This window comes from Pelodiscus sinensis, chromosome 1 (assembly GCF_052426305.1).
Source record: "Pelodiscus sinensis isolate ZL-2025 chromosome 1, ASM5242630v1, whole genome shotgun sequence".
Taxonomy (NCBI): domain Eukaryota; kingdom Metazoa; phylum Chordata; order Testudines; family Trionychidae; genus Pelodiscus; species Pelodiscus sinensis.
In genome coordinates, this window is record NC_143052.1 from 73520761 (window position 1) to 73541171 (window position 20411).

General features: G+C 39.5%; 1 long non-coding RNA gene across 2 annotated transcripts in view; it reads right to left on the reverse strand.

Moving 5' to 3' along the window:
• Positions 1–10685: 10685 nt before the first annotated feature.
• The window catches only part of LOC142829957 (uncharacterized), a 104646-nt gene continuing 94920 nt past the window's right edge, over positions 10686–20411 (reverse strand). The window contains exons 2-4 of one of the 2 annotated variants that reach the window (XR_012904928.2): positions 18901–18984; positions 18309–18404; positions 10686–11346 (exon numbers count right to left, since the gene is read on the reverse strand). This is a non-coding gene — a long non-coding RNA (uncharacterized LOC142829957). Of the gene's footprint in view, positions 14138–18308; positions 18405–18900; positions 18985–20411 lie in introns of both variants that reach the window. The other variant, XR_012904935.2, reaches the window with a different exon arrangement.

Consider the following 20411-nt stretch of genomic DNA (forward strand, 5'->3'; position numbering starts at 1 on the left):
ACCGTAGCCCTTGTGCCCCAGAGAAGGAGGGAGATTTCTCCAGCAGCAGGAAACAGCCCCTTCTAATTGGGTGTTCTTTAACTTGTGTGGCTCCAGCACTATCCTTATCTGTAAAATGGGGAACTAAGGCAAAAAGACTAAGTAGCATGCCGAAGCTTGCATGGAGGCGGTACACAATGACAGGAAGGAAGCCAGATTTCCTGAGTCCCAGTCCAGTGCTCTAGATACAAGCCTAGCCCTTACCCTGACTGTGCAGTCATGCAGTGGTGGATTTTCTCATTTTTACTTACTCCATGGAAGTTTGCCAGGTTAGATGTCAGTCCTGGACAATATAGTTTTGTAATCTTGGAAGGAAAATGGCTCAGCCATTCTTGGAAATGAAAAAAAAATCCAATACAAAATAAGTTCTGCAACTGGTTTTGTTTTAAATCAGCTTTCATGCCTCAGTGGCTTGAGGTAGAAGATGGCATTTGGCAGAGAAAGTGTCCCAAAGTCATAGATGTGGTTTTGGTCATCTGATGCTGACTGTGATTTGTGAAAGCTGGAAAGATTTGTAAACAGGCTCATGGATATTTTTATTGTGCTCTCTTAATAACTTCCTAGGCCAGAGGTTCTCAGACTTCATTGCACCACAATCCCTTTCTGACAATAAAAACTACTTCATGACTCCAAGACTCAGGGGTGGATGAGAGTTTTGTGGGGCCTAGGGCGCGGGACCTATTGAAGCATGGGGCCTGGGGCAGCCACCCCGCTCGCCCTGCCCTATATCTGCTGCTGCCAAGGCTATGTCTACACTGGTGGGTTCTTGCACAAGAATGGCCATTTTTCTGCAGAGCATCCACACTACCTGCCCGCTCTTGCACAAGAAGATTTACAGTAAAGCGTGGTAAGAGAGGGCTTCTTGCGCAAGAGCTACGCTCTTTTCTAACAGGTATAATCCCTGTGGGCACAGGGCAAGGGTTTCTTGTGCAAGAAAGCCCTATGGCTAAAATGGCCATCACAGCTTTCTTGTGCAAGAGAGTGTTCACACTGCCATAGACACTTGTGCAAAAGCACATGGAAGTGTGGACATGTTCTTGTGCAAGAGTTCTTGCACAAGAACCCTTGCGCAAGATGTTGTTGCGCAAGAACCCATCAGTATAGACATAGCCCAAGGTTATGTCTACACTGGCGGTTTCTTGCGCAAGAACATCTTGCGCAAGGGTTCTTGTGCCAGAAGTCTTGCGCAAGAACACGTCCACGCTGCCCTGTGCGAGCTGTGCTTTTGTGCAAGAGTGCCCATGGCCGTGTGGACTCTCTCTTCCGGAAGAAAGCTCTGATGGCTATTTTAGCCACAGGGTTTCTTACACAAGAAATCCCTGCCGAGCATCCACACTGCCCTCTTGCGCAAGAGCTCCTGCGCAAGAGGGCTTATACCTGATAAAAAAGAGAGTCGTGCTTGAGCAAGACACCCTCTCTTACCATGCTGTACTGTAAATTTCCTTGCGCAAGAGCAGGTGGGCTGTGTGGATGCTCTGCAGATTCTTGCGCAAGCACAGCTGTTCTTGCGCAAGAAGCCACGAGTGTAGACATAGCCCAAGAGTGGGAGCCAATGCCTAAGCCTACCCAAATCCCCATCATCTGGGCCAGTGGGCCAAAGCCCAAGCCAGGGCTGGGTGCAAAACTGAAACAAAGGGCTTCAGCCCCAGGCTTGTGCTTTGGCTTTAGCCCCCAGCAGGTATAATGTCAGACCTGGCAACTCAATCAAAACAGGGTTGTCAGTCCACCCACTTTGGGGTCCAGACCCACAGTTTAAAAACTTGAACTACGTAAACCAAAGGGAGTCCAGCTATCTTCCTTCTGAGGAATAAAAGTGTATAGATAGAGAGCTAATGAACCGCTGCAGCCTGCCATCTGAAAGATGCAGTGGTAAAAAAAGGTTTGCATGAAATGAGACAAGGCCTGCTTCCTCACTGATTGCTCTGCTGTGCATTATGTGCATTTTGCTGTTGTTCAGTACATATTCATAGGGCCAGTCGGGGGGAAGAGGGAGAGGCAGGAAGGCCATTTGGTCTGGGCCTCAAGTTCAAAGGGGACCTCAAATTTAGACACTTGTAAAAAATTGTTAGCATTTGATAAGTATCAGATCAAAATGTGACAGTCTCTCAGCTTAAAGTTGCAAATTTAAGCAAATAAGAGATGTGAAAAGGCCAGAAAATCATTTGCTAAATAAAAAAATCAAATTATGTTTCACTCTTTTTGGTGCCTTATTTTTTTCATGTGCGTCATAGCGCTTTCTTGCACAATTTGTCTAGGGACCTCAAAAGCTGGAAGTGGCCTGGGACTCTCCAAATCTCTGAGAGAGCCTGTATACTTAAACATGGTGGGATTTTTGTTTCTATATTTTCTCTTTAAAATATACAAGATAAACTGTACTAAAGAAATTGCATTACAAAAATGTTACAGACGCAAAGTGAAATTTTGTGAGTTCAAACACAAAGAATTCAATTAAAATTTAAGTAATAAAGGAACATTTGAATATTTTTCCACACTTGAATATTTTACCACAAATTTTGTATGTTTTATAATCAGGTGAGTGTAAGAGAATACACTTAACTTAGAAAGATGAGTTAAAAAATAAAAACTCCTCGTGTGTAATAAATATAGTAGTCAAATCAGTTTGGCTGTGTTGACAAGAAAATGTTTTAATTGGCTAAAATGCTGAAATTTGAAAATCAGTTACTGCCAGGCAGTCAATTATCTTAACCTAAATTAACATAAAGATTTTTATTATGTAGATTTTATGTATTTGCATAGCAGCTGGATTGACATAAAATGAAACAGCTCCTTTTAAGCAGTCACATTAGTATATATGGGATTCATTGCCTTAAACTGAGAAGAATGTACACATTTGGAGCTATAACAGACTAATGTGACAACTCTCAAACTGTTATGACACTTTTAAAAAGCCTATTATGGGAAGTATGTTTAAATAATATTAAAATCACACTGCCAAGCTAATTAAGCAATCAAGTTGTTTTTTCCCTGTACGTTTTCAGAATTCTTCAGACTCTTTTTAAACTGACAAATTAAAAGCAGACATTTTAAAACAAAATACATATATAAAATTGTGTGGCCTGTTAATAAATGACTAATAGACATGTCACATGGATAAGTTACTAAGATCCAGCTCTAAAAAAAGAAAAAAAAAAGTAGTACTCAAGTTTAAGAGCAATCACATTCGGAAAGAGGTGCTTTCTACAGGCTAAATCGTAGGGCAACTTTGTGCCTCTTTTGAGTGCCCTTTTGTGACTACTATTAGATTAACAGGTCAGATGTTCCACGCCATGCAGGGTTAAACCTGATCAATACTTGAATGGAGACTTCCACAGATCTTGGCTTTTCCTTGGAACTTGTTGCTGAGGCACTATATGACATCTTCAGATTTAGATCCAGGGTTCTATTTCTCATCAAACTTCACTTTGGGTTGTTATAGTCTGCCTATCTAAATTCTTCCTGTAGTTTCAGTTGGCTATTGTACTCTTCATTTCATGTCACATTCTGTAATATTTACCATGTGTTCCATCCCAGGAATTTCAACCATGGAGAAATTGATTGCTTCACAATATAACACCAGTTTTAATCTCCTCATCTCCTTTTTATAAAGCAAAGAAAATGTTGTGTGTGCTTCCAGTCCTCTCAAAAACAACTTGATAATTCTAGAGACAGAATTCCACTTCCTCAGGAAATTTTGCAGCAAGGTCAGCTGTAGCATTGGTGTGTCTTCATTGGAGCCTGGTCATTCTAGCTTTCTGCATGGAACTCTTCGCTTCAGTGGAAACTCTATACGCATAGGGGTTTGCAAGATGATGTGTGGAGTTTGTAAAATGGATCCTTTGGGATTTAAAGCACATTATCGGCCTTTGCTTTAAATACTCTTGCTGACATTGGCTTAGGTCACAACACACCATAGTATTTCAATGAAAATATAGGATGCTAGGACTATTATGCAGGGCCTGCTAGTGCCTTTTTTCTTTATAACTCAGTCATAAACATTTGTTTTGGAATGAATTCTGGCATACAGTGAGAGTGGGAGAAAGGACCCTCTTTCTCTTTATTTAATCAGACCAGTTCCACATTGTTTCTGTAAAGTATTTGAAATTTGGTTTATGGTGCAGTTTGCTTATTGGGCAGAGAATTGCATCTTTCTTCCAGAGGGACTTTTGGGGGATTCTAAAATAAAAAAGATGCAAATTGGTGCTTTTGGTAATAATTATACATGTTACTAGCACGCGTGGAACATTCTGCACTGGGACGGTCATCCACTGTTAAATATTATTCCAATTAGATTGGGATCTTGAGACATAGTCCTCAACTGCTTCTAGTGCTGCATTAGTTATATCCTGGAGTCACTTTTAAGTTCCATTCGAACATATGACATAGTTTCAAAAAACTGCTTTTTAAAAAACTCCAGACAAGCTCAAATTTAACAAATGGTGTTTTAAAATGCTAAACTCCAATTGTCTACAGTGAAAATAGGACTGAGCTTTTGTGCTCTGGGAGCATCACTGTTGACTTCAATTAATGTGTGGGGGCAAATCATTAACGCATAATTTATAGTCAACGTTGGATAGGTTTTATAGCAGCTGACACTGATGCTTTTGAAAGTATTTAAGTTAAATTAGTTATTTTATGACTTTTGAGCTCAGTGAATACACTTTGCGCACACATGCTATACTGCCTACTTTTTAAATATTCAAACTATGATTGATGCGAGCTTTAAACCTACGTCTCCCAAGCATCAGCATAATGAGCAATCCACCCAGAATACCTAGGCATTCTATTAACTTTTTTTTTTTGGCCTATAATAATGCTTTTCTAACAATCACAGCAATAAACAACTTGAGCCATTTATTTGACTGTTTATTGATTATTCTTGGCTGCCTTTGTTGTTTGCATCAATTTAGTTACACAAAGAAGTGACAAACTAGTTAATGAATGTAAAATCTTGTTATCAAAGAATGTTAAACTAGAAGAATATGTTATATACAAATCCTGCAAAAATGAATGGTGAAATAATATTGGTGAATACAGACCAGTCTGCAGTCAGGTATTTAGACTTACAGAAACCAAAAGAAATACAGTACACGTTTTTAAAGCAAGGGCTGGGGAAAGCCGATAGGTGCAGAGGATTATGTGATCTGAACAGAGACATCCCTTGGGGAAGGTTTTATTCATGGGAAATGCTGTGGTGTATGGATGGGGAACTGGTCTGATTAAACTGGTCTGTCCACTGGGACAGGAGTGGAAAGCTTTGTGCAGGCTGCCATCCTGGACCCAAGAAGAGCCAAGAGCAGAGTGCAGCAACATCTAAAACTTCGGGCACCACAAGCCCTTCAATGCCCAGAGACCTCATCTCCCCAAAACCTGTCCATAAACCCACTCTCCCCTCCCCCTTCTCCCTGCGATGGCACCCATCAGCCCCCTGCTGGCAAGCGCACTGGTGCAGGACTAATCGACTATCCAATAAACAAAAGCTTATCGGATAGTCGACAGGATTGTTGACTAGTCGCTTCCCCTCTCTTGCTGCATCTATAGAGGCAGCAAGGGTGGGGGAAAAAAGGGAGTACTTCAAAGTGGCTGCGCCGCATGGCGCCTCGGGTCAGCTGCTCCGTGCGGTGCTGCCGCTTTGAATGCTGTGGAGAGCCCAGCATCAGGCACCTCGCAGAGTCCCCAGCTGACCGCAGACTTCCACGCTTTTGCCTTTGAAGTGTAACAACAGCCCTAGGGCTACACTTCAAAGGCAGAGGCGTCCTATTGACTGATCAAATAGTTGATGCAAAAATGCATCAAATATTCAATTAGTTAATTACCTAATATTTAACAACCTTGGTGCAGGCTAGAAGATGCTGTCTCCCCCTCAGTCAGACATGCCCTCTTCTGGACCAGAGCAGAAAATTTTTTAATTTTAGCACACAGCTGGGTTGCTGCTGTATGCTAATTGGGTTGCATACAGGCTGCGGGTTGAAAAATGCTGTAGTAAATATAGTACAGGATCTGGTCCAATATATCTCAGTAATAGTAACAATAATGTAATTAAATTAATATTCTTATGAGGGGAAAATAGCAAAGAAAACTAGCATTTAAATTTATAAAGGGGGACTATACAAAAATGAGGAAGTCAGCTAAAGAAAAATTAAAAGTAATGGTCACAGGCATGAAATACCTGCAAGCTGCATAGAAACTATTTAAAAACACCATAGTAGAAGCTCAAACTAAGCGTATCCCAAATGGAAAAAAAATCAAAATAGTAAGAAGGACAAAAATGCTACCGTGACTAAACAATGATTAAAAGAGGTTGTTCAGACGCAAAAAAAGGAATCCTTTATAAATTAGAAGTCAAATCCTAGTGAGGAACATAGAAAGGAGCATAAACTCTGGCAAGTCAAGTGTAAAAGTATAATTAGGCATGCCAAAAGAATTTGAAGACAGAAAAGCTAACAGCAAAGTTTTTAAGAACATCAGAAGCCTGCCAAACAATCAGTGAGGCCTCTAGGGCTACATTGACACTGTAGCGTTATTTCGAGTTACCAGAGGTATCCCAAAATAGCTATTCTGCGTCTTTTGAGCACACCTGTTATTTTGAAATATAGCAGGCTTGCTAGTCTGACATCCCCGCAAACCTCATTCCAAGAGGCGTAAAGGATGTTTCAGAATAGTGATTTATTTTGAAATAAGCACTGTGTAGACAGCACCAAATTTTGAAATAAGCTATTTAAAAATTGACTCGAAATAAGCTATGCAATTTTCATATTCTCAAATTGTGTAGCTTATTTTGAGCTACTGGTACAGTGCGGATGCACCCTAGGTGATTGAGGTGGTAAAGGAGCATTCAAGGAAGCCAAAGATATTGAATTCTTTCCATTAGTTTTCATTGTAGATGATGTGAGGAAAATTCCCACACTTGCACCATTTTTTTAACGTGACAAATCTGAGGAACTGTGCCAGACTGAGGTGTCAGTTGAGGAAGTTTTGGAACAAATTGATAAATTAAACAGTAGTAAAGTACCAGGACCAGATGGTATTCATCCAAGAGTTCTGAAGTAACTCAGATATGAAATTGCAGAACTACTAACTGTGATATGTAATGTCCTACTTAAATCAGCCTCTGGACCAGATGACTGAAAGATAGTTAACGTAATGCCAATTTTCCAAAAAGGATTCAGTGGCAATCCAGGCAACTACAAGCTGGTAAGTCTAACTTCACTACCAGGCAAAGTGGTCAAAACTATAATAAAGCATAGAATTATGCGACACATAGATGAATATGCTGGGGAAGAACCAATATGACTTTAGTAAAGGGAAATCATGCCTAATCTATCAATTAGAATTCTCTGAGGGTGTCAACAAACGTGGGTGAGAGTGATCTAGTAGATATTGTGCTCGTGGATTTTCAGAAAGCTTCTGACAAGGTCTCTCACCAATTGTTCTTAAGCAAAGTAAGCACTTAAGAAGTAAGAGGGAAGGCCCTTTCATGGATCAGTAACTGGTTAACAGATAGAAAACAAAGGCTAGGAATAAATGGTTAGTTTTCAGAATGGATCTGTAGTGGGACAAGTCCTATTCAACATATTTATAAGTGATCTGGAAAAAGAAGTTAATAAGGAAGTGGCAAGGTCTGCAACAAAGTTAAATCCAAAGAAGACAGTGAATGATGATGAAGGGAATGTTACAAAACTGGGTGAGTGGGCAACAAAATGGCAGAAAAAATTCATTGTTGATAAGGGCAAAATAATGAACATTAAAAAAAATCTCAACTATCCATACAAATAATGTATGTAAATTAAATGTTACCACTCAAGAAAGATTTTGGGATGATTATGCATGGTCTCTGAAAATATATGCTTAATGTGGAGAGGCAGTCAAAATAGCTAACTAAATGTTAGGAATCATTAAGAAAGTCATAGATAATAAGATAGTAAATAGAATGCCCCTACATAAATTCATTGTACACCAATATCTTCAGTACTGCATGCAGTTCTGGTCACCCCATCTCAACAAAGATATACCTACATCCTCAGGACATGACTGGTCCCGGACAAGGGAGTTTGCTGGACCAGGAGAGGTCTGAGAGAGGGGGTACCAGCCTCCACAATAGGCTCCTCTCCCCAACCACGTGGCCCCATTGCCCCCAGCCCTGTGGCTGTGGCAGCCCTGTGGGCTCCACGGCCTCTCAGACTCTAGCAACACTGGCCCTATGAGTTCCAGCAGCTGTGGCCCCACGAGCTCCAGCTCTTGCCAGCCACAGGAGTTCCAGCAGCTCTTCCAGCACTCACTGCCCCACCAACTTTCTAGCCCTACTGGCTGCAGACTCTGTGCCCCCCCCCCCAGGCTCTGGTGGCCCCACCAGCTTCCCAGCCCCACTGACTGCAGGCTCTGATGCCGCACAGGCTCTTTGCCCCACTGGCCCCACCATCTGGTTCTCATCTGCCACTGGGGCTCTCTAGTCCAGCAACATCCATGGCCCTGTCAGACCATGGATGTTGCTGGACCCAGATCACAGAGGCTCAACCTGTATTAAAATTGAAAAAGGTACAGAAAAGGGCAACAAAAATGATTGGGGGATGTAACAGCTTTCCTACAAGGAGAGATTAAAAGACTGGGATTTGTACACTTGGAGGGTGGGGTTATGATAGAAATCTATACAATCATAAATGGTGTGGAGAAAGTGAATAAGTGTTCATCATCCTGTCACATAACTTAAGAACAAGGGGCCTCCCAATTAAATTAATAGGCAGCAGTTTAAAACAAACATAAGGAAGTCTCAGAGGGGTAGCTGTGTTTGTAACTGAAAAAACATAAAAAAAACAACAAATAGTTCTGCAGCACCTTAAAGACTAACAAAAGTGTAGATGGGAGCTTTTGTGGGCACAACCCTTCTTCAGAAGATAAGAGAGTGATTCTTCAAACAACTTATAGTTGTTTGAACTTGTTGTTAGGAGATAAGTTAGATACATACATGGAGGATAGATACATTGGGGGATATTTGCTAAGATGATTAGGGATTCTACTGAATGCTGAGAGTGACCCTAAACCTCTGACTTCTAGAAGTTGGGACATGGATCACATGGTAAATTTTTCTATTCTGTTTATTCCCTCTGAAGTATCAGAAGACAAGGCTAGTTGGGCTCGATGGACCATCTCTTTGCCCAGTATGGCCGTTCTTATTCTCTTATGGTATCATTAATTAAATTGCGGTATCTAATAATTTGCGAGCTCCAAATGGTACAAATGACATTGCTCACTCTTGGCCTTGTACTTACTGTATCTATATACACATGTGAGGAGATGGGAAAGCAAGTTATGTGGTCATTAGGAACTAGCAGGGTGCCTGCCCAAATGGTTAGAAACCTGATTTCAAGAAGTTACTGTAGTTGACCCTTATTTTAGTGTATTCAATTAATTCTTTTTTTCCTGATCAGTAAAAATGAGAATATGCTCAAATTGCTATTGTCATCTTGAGTGCTTTTAATAGTTTTTGATTGGGATGTGAGGAAAGGCAAGCTGTTTGCAGAACCTGATTTGATTACAGACACACGTAGAAGTTAGGCTGTCAGTATTTCTGAAATCATCAAATGCATAATGACTCACACAAATAACCTAGTTTCTTAGTTTATCAAAAAACAGCAACAAAGCAATTATGTAATTGTACCCAAGTTTAGCTGTGTATTTATCCTAGCCTTAAACTGTATAAATTAAGAAAAATAATATTTTAGTTTTCAAAAGATGACTTATGATTGTACTCCAATTCTGTGTTTGCAATATGCTCACAAAGTGACAATATTTAAAGCACTGCAGTGGATCAGAATGTCAGACCTATTAATGAGAGTTGTTCTGAATAACACTTTGTCTTCACAGGGAAAGAGAACTAAGAGGGGATGTATTTGAGTTATTTAGCACTGAGAAGCAGTTTAATGGTCACCACTACAAGTCTACATCATTTCAGTGCTAACCTGTGTGCCAATGTGAACAATCAAATGACACCTGGCCTCTACATCACAGATCAGGTTCCTTATTTGCTATGGTGTTCTATTTTCCTGTGTCCTAATGTCAACACCATTCTTAAGAGTGTGCCAGAAAAAAATGTTCATATACGTTCCAGATCTGTCAGGATATTGAAGTGTGCAATCATTTAGGGAACTCATTTGTCTGGAGGCAGGTTTGAAATCTTAATTTCTATAGGTCAGAGAAGATGCGTCTACACAGCACCCTTATCTCGAAATAAGCTATGCAATTTCCACTGTGTAAATTGTGTAGCTTATTTCAATATTATTTCAAAATAAGGTGCTATTCCAAAATGTCCTTTATCCCTCGTGCAATAAGGTTCACAGGAAAGTCGGAATAGCGAGCCATCATATTTCGATATAATGGGCTTGCCCTTAAGATGCGAAGGTATCCCAAAATAGCTCCTCTGTATAGACATAGCCTGAGTCTTTAAGATTCCAATCCTACAGATACCTAGGAACATATTAATTTTATTTATTCAGTATTTCCTTTAACCTCCATGGAGTTACTCATGTGAGCAAAGGGCACATTATTAAATGTTTTCAAGATTAATGTCTGAGTTCATTATCAAATTAAAATTATATGAAAAAACTAGGGCTGTCACATAATTTTAAAATCCAACTAATTGAGAGATTTTAAAAAACACAGTTAATCTCAGTTTTAATCTTACTGTTAAGCAATAATAGAATAGAATTTACATATTTTTTGATGTTTTCTACATTTTCAAATATCTAGCTTTCGATTACAATACGGACGACAAAGTGTACAGTGCTCAATTTATATTATTATTTTAATAACAAATATTTGCACTGTAAATTGTTAAAGAAAGTAAAAATTAACAAACAGTATTTTTTAATTCTCCTCATACACATATTGTAGTGCAATTTCTTTATTGCAAAAGTGCAACTTACATTTACAGGAGACCATGTGCCCCACTTATTTTCGCAATGCCTTATAACACAGCATACAAGTATTGTTTCAAGATATTTACATGCCAGATGGCTAAATATCTTTATGTCCCCTCATGCTTCCACCATCATTCCAGAGGATATGCGTCTGTTCTGATGATGGGTTCTGCCCAATAACAGTCCAAAGCAGTGTGGACTGATGCATGTTCATTTTCATCATATGAGTCAGATGCCACAACCAGAAGGTTGATTTTCTTTTTTGGTGGTTCAGGTTCTGTAGTTTCCAAATTGGAGTTTTGCTCTTTTAAGATATCTGCTGGCATGTTCCACACGTCATCCCTCTCACATTTTGGAAGGCACTTGAGATTCTTAAATCATGGGTTGAGTGCTATATCTATAATTAGAAATCAAATATTGATGATACCTTCTCTGACTTTTGTGAAATCTGCAATCAAAATGTTCTGAAATCAACAACATATGCTGGGTCATCATCCGAGACCACCATAACACAAAATATATGGCAGAATGTGGGTAAAATAATAGGGCAGGAGACATACAGTTCTCCCACAAGGAGTTCAGTCACAGATTTAATTAACACATTTTTTAACAAGCATCATCAGTATTACTTGCTCTTATTTTCAGATAACATTGTAAATAAGCAGACAGCATTATCTACTGTAAATGTAGACAAACTTGTTTGTCCTAACAGTTGGTTAGTGAGTGGACCTGTAGGCTCTAACATTTTACATTGTTTTGGTTTTGAGTGCAGTTATGTACAAAAACATTCTACATGTGTAAGTTGCACTTTCACAATAAAGAGATTGCATTACAGTACTTGTATGAGGTGAGGTGAAAAACACGACATCCAAAATATTTATACTAAATTTAAATGGGTATTATTTAACAGTGCGATTAAAACTATGATCAATCATGATTAATTTTTATTATGTTAATTTGTTTTGGTAATAGCATGAGTTGGCTGCGATTAACTGACCACCCTGCAACAAATACAATATTTCCATTATATAGGCCTTCTGGAAAGCCTCGAATGTACAGCTTTACAAGTGCTTTTTCTGATAACTTATTTTTAAATTGTAGAAGAACATTTTCTCTTGGCATTAAATTAACAACACTCTCCAACACCTGCTGTCATCCATCTGCTCAGGGCCCTCATATGACACCATTCTGGTAAATCTGCTCTGTACTCACATTCAAAGCCATCAAATTTGCCTTCAAGTTGACCCACATTCTGTGTTGCAGGGCAGAGAACAAATTCTCAGGTTTTTTTCCTGCTCTAATAACTGTACCGCTGTCAACAGTATTTCTCTGTTGAAAGCTTTTTCTAAACAGATCTAAACATTGCTGGGATTCAGACTCCTTCACAGGGCTATTCTGAAGGCATTTGATTCTCACCTACCATTGTTGGTGTTGATGATGAGCTGGGCTCGCTGACACAGCAGTCTGATCACATTAACACCTGTAATCAAACACTGAGCCTGCAAGTTTGTCTCTGCTGCTGTTGTAAATGAAAATACTCAAATTTGTTAACTACAGGCAGTCCCTGGGTTATGTACAAGATAGGGACTGTAGGTTTGTTCTTAAGTTGAATTTGTATGTAAGGGTATGTCTACACTACCCTCCTAGTTCGAACTAGGAGGGTAATGTAGGCATACCGCACTTGCAAATGAAGCCCAGGATTTGAATTTCCTGGGCTTCATTTGCATAAGCGGGGAGCCGCCATTTTTAAAACCCCGCTGGTTCGAACCCCGTGCAGCGCAGCTACACGGGGCACGAACTAGGTAGTTCGAACTAGGCTTCCTAGTTCGAAGTACCGTTACTCCTCGTGAAATGAGCGGGGTAGTGTAGACATACCCTAAGTCGGAACTGGTACATATTGTAGGGGAAACTCTAGCCAAACATATCTCCAGAGCTCAGTTTTATTCTCCCACACCTCACTTCCCTCAGTCCTTTATTCTCAAGCTGAGGTGTCTGCTGAGAAAAGCCGCTCCGCGTCTTCCTGGTCTGCTCGGGGAGGGGGTGGGGGGACACTAGCTTTGCATCTCCCTGGTCTGCTGGGGGGAAGCAGCTAGTGTGGGGTTGCCTCACCCCGTTTGTAAGTAGGGATCCGATGTAAGTTGGATCCATGTAACCCGGGGACTGCCTGTATTGAAGTGGACCTTGAATATGCAAAAATTTCCCTTTCCTGTAGGAACACATTATATATTAAACTGTAGTCCACTCTGTTTGAATGTGCAAGGGGGACAGGGCACAAGAAGTCTTTTCCTGTACCTCTCTATGGGCATGTCTACACTGGGGAGTTATTTCGAAACAATGCCCCTTATTTTGAAATGACAAGGCGAGTGTCCACACTGTTATTTCAAAATAATGAGCTTGTTATTTCAAAATCATAACTCCTGCTTGTGAAGAGGAATAATTGTCTCCAGTGCAGTCCAAGAACTTATTGGATAATCTGTGCCCGGCTGTGTTAGTTTCCCAACATATGTCTGGTTATTTGAAAGCCTCATCCACCTCTTCTGCCTGGGTAGGTGGTCTGTAATAGACCTTTAGCATGATATATAATTCACTATATTAGCCCTTTTAATCTAACCTAGAGACTCTCGACAAGTCTGTCTCCTATATCCATCTCTACCTTAGTCCAAATGTATACATTTTTAATATATAAGGCAACACCTCCTCCCTTTTTCCCTGCCTATCTTTCCTGAGCAAGTTGTACCCTTCTACACCAATGTCCCAGTTGTATATATTATTCTACCAAGTCTCTGTGATGCCAACTATGTCATAATTGTGTTTATTTATTAGCACTTCAAGTTCTTCCTGATTATTTACCATAATCCCTGCATTTGTATACAGGCATCTAAGATACTAATATGATTTTGCCCCCCAATTCTGCCTTGTCCCTCCTTTATCTCTGCTATTATAGACCATGATCTCTCCCATTTCTGACCCATCTCTCAGGTCTCCATGTTTTCTGTGGGCTTTTGTCACCTGTTCCTGTTGAACCTAGTTTAAAGCCCTTTTCACTATATTAGCCAGTCTGTGTCCAAATAATCTCTTCTCCGTCCTTGAAATGTGAACCTCATCCCTGCTTAGCAGTCATTCTTCTTGGAACAGCATCCCATGGTCAAGGAAGCCAAGAAAATTCCTTGGTGATAATTACATTATTTCTGAAGGGACATAAAGGAAGAAAGTGCAAATAAAATTCTGCATTCCATGCACTTATTGTGACAAATACCATAGCCCTTTCTGCTTGCATGCACATCTGATTGCTACTTATTGCTGTCTCTTCTATTGGTTTCAGTGGATTATTTTTGAGATAGCTGTAAGTTTGATCTATTAAGAGGATTTTTTGATAATTACTAAGGGGAAAAAAGCTTTTAAGAAATGTGCATGTGGCATTTAACATTCAAATCCCAAGAAAGTAGGTCTAGAAACACTTTCCAGTTATAACTATTAGGATTTAAACAGCAAAACTGTGCAATGAAATTTGAACAGAAATGTTGGCATTAAGTGATCTGCACATGCACTTTCCAAGTGAGTTATATGGAGAAGTGTTTGGGATGCAAAGCCAGAATCCAGTTCTGCAGGATGCTGAGCATTTCTGACTCCTTCTGAAGTTGAGTGGGCATTGAGAATACTCAGCATTTTTCAGAATTGGACTCAGATTTTCGAACCAACATCGTGTAAAGTCACTTTTTTTTCTGGGGGAAAATACAGATTGGATGCAATGTGGTTAAAATAAACACTAAAGCAATTATTTTACAGGCTAGCTAGAGGAAATATTTGTCATGAATTTAATGGAAACAGCTATCTTTTACATCCAGCATCACAGGTACTCGCTAGAAGTGAAGGCATTTTGTGTTTATTTATTATTGCCTTCAAAAGATATGGAGTTGATGTTGTCCGTGTTATTACTAGTGAATTAGGCTATTAAAGTCACAGGAACAGGAAAATAACTGAGGAAATACAAAAGAAGTGGGGAGAAGAGGACGTGTTTGTAATACTAATGGGTTGGTATATATTTGACCATAGACACTATTAAGACTAATTTCAGAGGGGCAGCCATGTTAGTCTGTTTCATCAAAAACAATAAGGAGTCCTGTGGCACACTAAAGACTAACACATTTATTTGGGCATAAGCTTCCGTGGGCTAGAACCCACTTTGTCAGATGCAGATGCATCTAATTTTTATTGTGACTAGCTGCTCAAAACTTCATAGCTTCTTAGCAGTCTCGGGGCTTGATCCTGGGATGGCTGCAAGTGTTCAAAATCTTCCTAGTTGAAGCCTCTAATCACCAGTTGTTAAGCATTTTAAAGACACTGCTTCATTTTTCACCAGTACAAAAGTGAAATATCCCTGGTACTAACAGGCACTTTTAGTTTTGCCTCATTCATTGAGAGTTAGAAACATTATGAAAAGAATAATCATTTCTTTCATACCTACGTCATTCAAATGCTATTATGGCAACAACTGGGGTCCATTTGAGTCAAGCATCAATTGATCTTATAAATGGGAATCTAAATATTTCTGACCAATGTAGTGTGTGATTTCTGGATGCAGCTTATTTTAAAGCATATAAAACAACATAACAAAGGTGAACCAATTTTAGAAGGTTAACAGAAAGGAAAAGGCTTTTCTGATTAGGTTTTATTTATTTTTATATACAGGCATTTCAAAATATGAACAAAGCCATTTCAGGGAGTGGGATTATCTGACATACAAAGCTGGCCTTGTGATTTAGACCATGTACAGAATATAAATATCATAAAGCCACAGAGAGCAGGTGGCCAGAGATTTGAGTAATGATGAACATGAGCCTCCAGTTTTGGACTGGTCAGTATCAAGTTCATAGGGCATCTTTAGACATGTCTGTGCTTTTTCTGCAATACTGGGTCTAATACGACTCTCAAGATTCATAAAAAAAACAATACAAGTATGGCTTCAAAGTTCATGGGAGGGTAAGGAAATAGTCATCCTATATAACTGTGTAAACAGAGCAGCTTTTTAAAAAATACATCATCAGCAAATCCAGAAGGGGGAGAAGGGGAAGGAAATTCCAAATTATTTGTGAGTTTGGGACATAAACTGTCTCTCTCTGCTGTCATCTTCACCTATGACCAGCCAGCCCTATCTGTCTCCGTCCTTCTTATTCGAACACCGTAGTACAGGCAGTCCCCGGGTTATGTACAAGATAGGGACTGTAGGTTTGTTCTTAAGTTGAATTTGTATGTAAGTCGGAACTGGTACATATTTTAGGGGAAACTCTAGCCAAACATTTCTCCAGAGCTCAGTTTTATTCTCCCACACCTCACTTCCCTCAGTCCTTTATTCTCAAGCTGAGGTGTCTGCTGAGAAAAGCCGCTCTGCGTCTCCCTGGTCTGCTGGGGGGGGGGGGAGGAGGCGATAGCTTCGCATCTCCCTGATCTGCTGGGGGAAGCAGCTAGTGCGGGGTTGCCTCACCCCGTTTGTAAGTAGGGATCCGATGTAAGTCGGATCCATGTAACCGGAGGACTGCCTGTATTGGAGTCTGTCCTATGACACAGGCCCATTTGTGCCAACTGGCAAAGAGTTCACTGTTCATTATAAGCAACAGCTATCTCAGCCCTGACAAACTCAGTAAATAATAAACCAGTGTTATGATATTTATCCAGAAAGGATAGCATATGAGGTCTCTGCTGAAAGCTTGAAACTTATCAATATTTGTGAGATGTTATGCCCAATTGCAGTCATTTTTCTGTACAGATGAGGAATTGAGACACAGACCATATTTACATTAGGAAACTATTCTGAATTAAATTAAATTCAACATAATAACTCCTGATTTAACAAATTCGAACGAGAGTGTCTATGCTATATTTTCTTAAAAGTGTCCTCCTAATCATGGATATCCAGATGAGAACACTCAACCTGGATTTCTATGATTTCCCTACCACACATATGCTCTCCCAGAAAGGTTTAAAGCTGATTCCATGTCCCACAGTTTTGCAGGGGATATAAAAAGAGTTTCCATAGTCAATAGAAAATATTGTTTCAAAGTAAAAGCCTTATTTTGCAAACTAACTGGGGATTTAGGACTGAACATCTCAGAATTACAATAAATATAATGCTGGAGTTGCACTAGATTGCACTGAATCCTTCAAATCATTACAAAACAGTGAATACAATCCAGTGCACTCAAGGCATCAGAATGTGAAACTACAGGAAATCCATTGTTCATAAAATTGGTGGTTGCAAAATCAAGGTTCTACTGCATGTAATTCTCTTTTGTTTAATTATATATTTGTACTATCATTGGAAAAGAATAATAGCTTGGACCCATTTTGTTTGATATTTTTAATGTGATTACTTGTAAAATCCTGTCTTGGTTATGGATAGCTGCTAATGAGATGTATAGTGCCTCCCTTTTCAGTGTAACTAGGTCTCTTGCATAGTGGAATAACTGGGCCCCTTGGGTTATGTCCTCACTACATTGTAAACCCAGGTCTGTGGAACTCTGACGAGTGGACTTATTATTTCCAAACTCACACTGCAATGTAAACCTGGGCATACAGTTGCTGGACACAGGTCCCATAGCTATTCTAATACATCCATATTACACTATACAGTCCTTCTGATTCAGGTCTGAGTCTTCGGCCCAAGTCACTGTGGGACTCAGGCTTTGTCCTACCTCACTAGCATGGTCCTAGAACTTAGATCATGAGTGCTTGCTGATTCATGTCAAACTGATAGGACAGAAGGGGCTTGCAATCAAATCTGAGTGCGGGCCTTGGTTTAGTGTGTTGTGTAGACATACACTGATGTGATACATTTCATAATATAAGCTAAGATTTTCTTTGGGATCTAAATCAAAAGCATAAAAAAGTAGTTTCTCTGTGACTATGATCTGGTCAGCACATTATTTCCCAAGTGTTAAGCAAAGTACACAAATGTACACAAATGACTGAACTTGGCTTTCTAGTGGTTCTACTCTTCTTTCTTTCAGGGGTCATAACATTTTTGACTTCCTGTTAATTATAAAAAATTGCTCTTAGTTTTGTGATTTTATTTCCCCCTGCTCAGTTGTTTCAACCCAGCATTTAGTATCACAAATTACAGAGTTCAAATTATTGCTCTCTGGTTTGTTCTCAATTGTGGAAATGGGGGCTTTGAATTTACATAGCTGAGCGCTTCCCATGATGGTTGAATGGCATACAGGTTCCTCCAAATAACAACAAACTGTGAAGTTCTCATAGTTTCTACATAAACAAAATGTCACAATTTTGTTCAAAGAAATGCTACTACATCCTGCAACAAAGTTTTGTTTATCATTTGTATCCATTCTATAGCATAATTCTTACCTTCTTAAGTTTTTATTCCCAAGTGTATCTGGTTGTCAACTCTTGGTTTTTTTCTTTTATTTCTCTGTGTATGCTTTTTCCTTGTCAAAATATTATCTGCAATTAGTTGAATTTTAAAGATTAAGGAACCCATGGCAGACAGCTTCTGAATGATGCATCTGCTTAAGCCTGAATCCAGCCCTATCCCTATATTTTACGAACATATTTAATTTCTCCTGCTGAAAAATTGGGGTTGTTATTAGAAATATATTCAAAACAAAATCACAAACATATGGAGATATTTTTCTGATTAATTACAGGCAATTAGGATGACAAAAACAAATGTAACCTTACAAAGTCTAAATATGAATATAACTAAATGTACAAGTAAATTATCATAGTCAATCATATAAATTCTTTATCCCTGTAACAAATCTCAGCAAAGAAACAAAATAACTGCTGAAAACCACAAACAATGAGATACAAGATATCATACAATATTTACATAGTTCTAAGTTGAAATGCATGAAACCCCTTTACCCTCAATTCTAAAAATGTTTGTTTTAGGAAGCTCAACAGTGAAGCATGCTAATAGTGGAATATTATTTCTCACCTCTGTGCCATCAGTTGCTGTCCAAAACAGGTTGACAGTGTCCAAATGTTGTTAGCAACTGATGATTAGTCAGAAGCTTGTTAGCTGTTAAGTAAGGAGGATGATAGAATCAGCAGGTCATCCATTGCTAGCACTGCATAGAAAAGACTACTATCTTCTGTGTCGCCAAGAGGAACATTTAATAGAATCATAGAATCATAGGACTGGAAGGGACCTCGAGAGGTCATCGAGTTCAGCCCCCCGCCCACAAGGCAGGACCAAGCTCCGTCTACACCATCCCTGACAGATGTCCATCTAACCTGTTCTTAAATATCTCCAGAGAGGGAGATTCCACCACCTCCCTTGGCAATTTATTTAAATATTTGACCACCCTGACAGTTAGGAATTTTTTCCTAATGTTCAATCTAAACCTCCCTTGCTGCACTTTAAGCCCATTACTCCTTGTCCTGTCCTCAGAAACCAAGAGGAACAAATTTTCTCCTTCCTCCTTGTGACACCCTTTTAGATATTTGAAAACCGCTATCATGTCCCCCCTTAATCTTCTTTTTTCCAAACTAAACAAGCCCAGTTCATGAAACCTGGCTTCATAGGTCATGTTCTCTAAACCTTTAATCATTCTTGTCGCTCTTCTCTGTACCCTTTCCAATTTTTCCACATCTTTCTTGAAATGTGGCGCCCAGAACTGGACACAGTACTCCAGCTGAGGCCTAACTAGTGCAGAGTAGAGCGGCAGAATGACTTCATGAGTTTTGCTTACAACACACCTGTTGATACAACCTAGAATCATTTTGCTTTTTTTGCAACAGCATCACACTGTTGACTCATATTCAACTTGTGGTCCACTATGACCCCTAGATCCCTTTCTGCCATGCTCCTTCCTAGACAGTCGCTTCCCATCTTGTATGTATGGAACTTATTGTTCCTTCCTAAGTGGAGCACTTTGCATTTCTCTTTATTAAACCACATCCTGTTTACCTCTGACCATTTCTCTAACTTGCTAAGGTCATTTTGAATTATGTCCCTATCCTCCAAAGAAGTTGCAACCCCACCCAGTTTGGTATCATCTGCAAACTTAATAAGCGTACTCTCTATCCCAATATCTACATCATTGATGAAGATATTGAACAGTACGGGTCCCAAAACAGACCCTTGCATAACTCCACTTGTTATCCCTTTCCAGCAGGATTTAGCATCGTTAACAACAACTCTCTGACTACGGTTATCCAGCCAATTATGCACCCACCTTATCGTGGCCCTATCCAAGTTATATTTGCCTAGTTTATCAATAAGAATATCATGCGAGACTGTATCAAATGCCTTACTAAAGTCTAGGTATATGACATCCACCGCTTCTCCCTTATCCACAAGGCTCGTTATACTATCAAAGAAAGCTATCAGATTAGTTTGGCATGACTTGTTCTTCACAAACCCATGCTTGCTATTCCCTATCACTTTATTACCTTCCAAGTGTTTGCATATGATTTCCTTAATTACCTGCTCCATTATCTTCC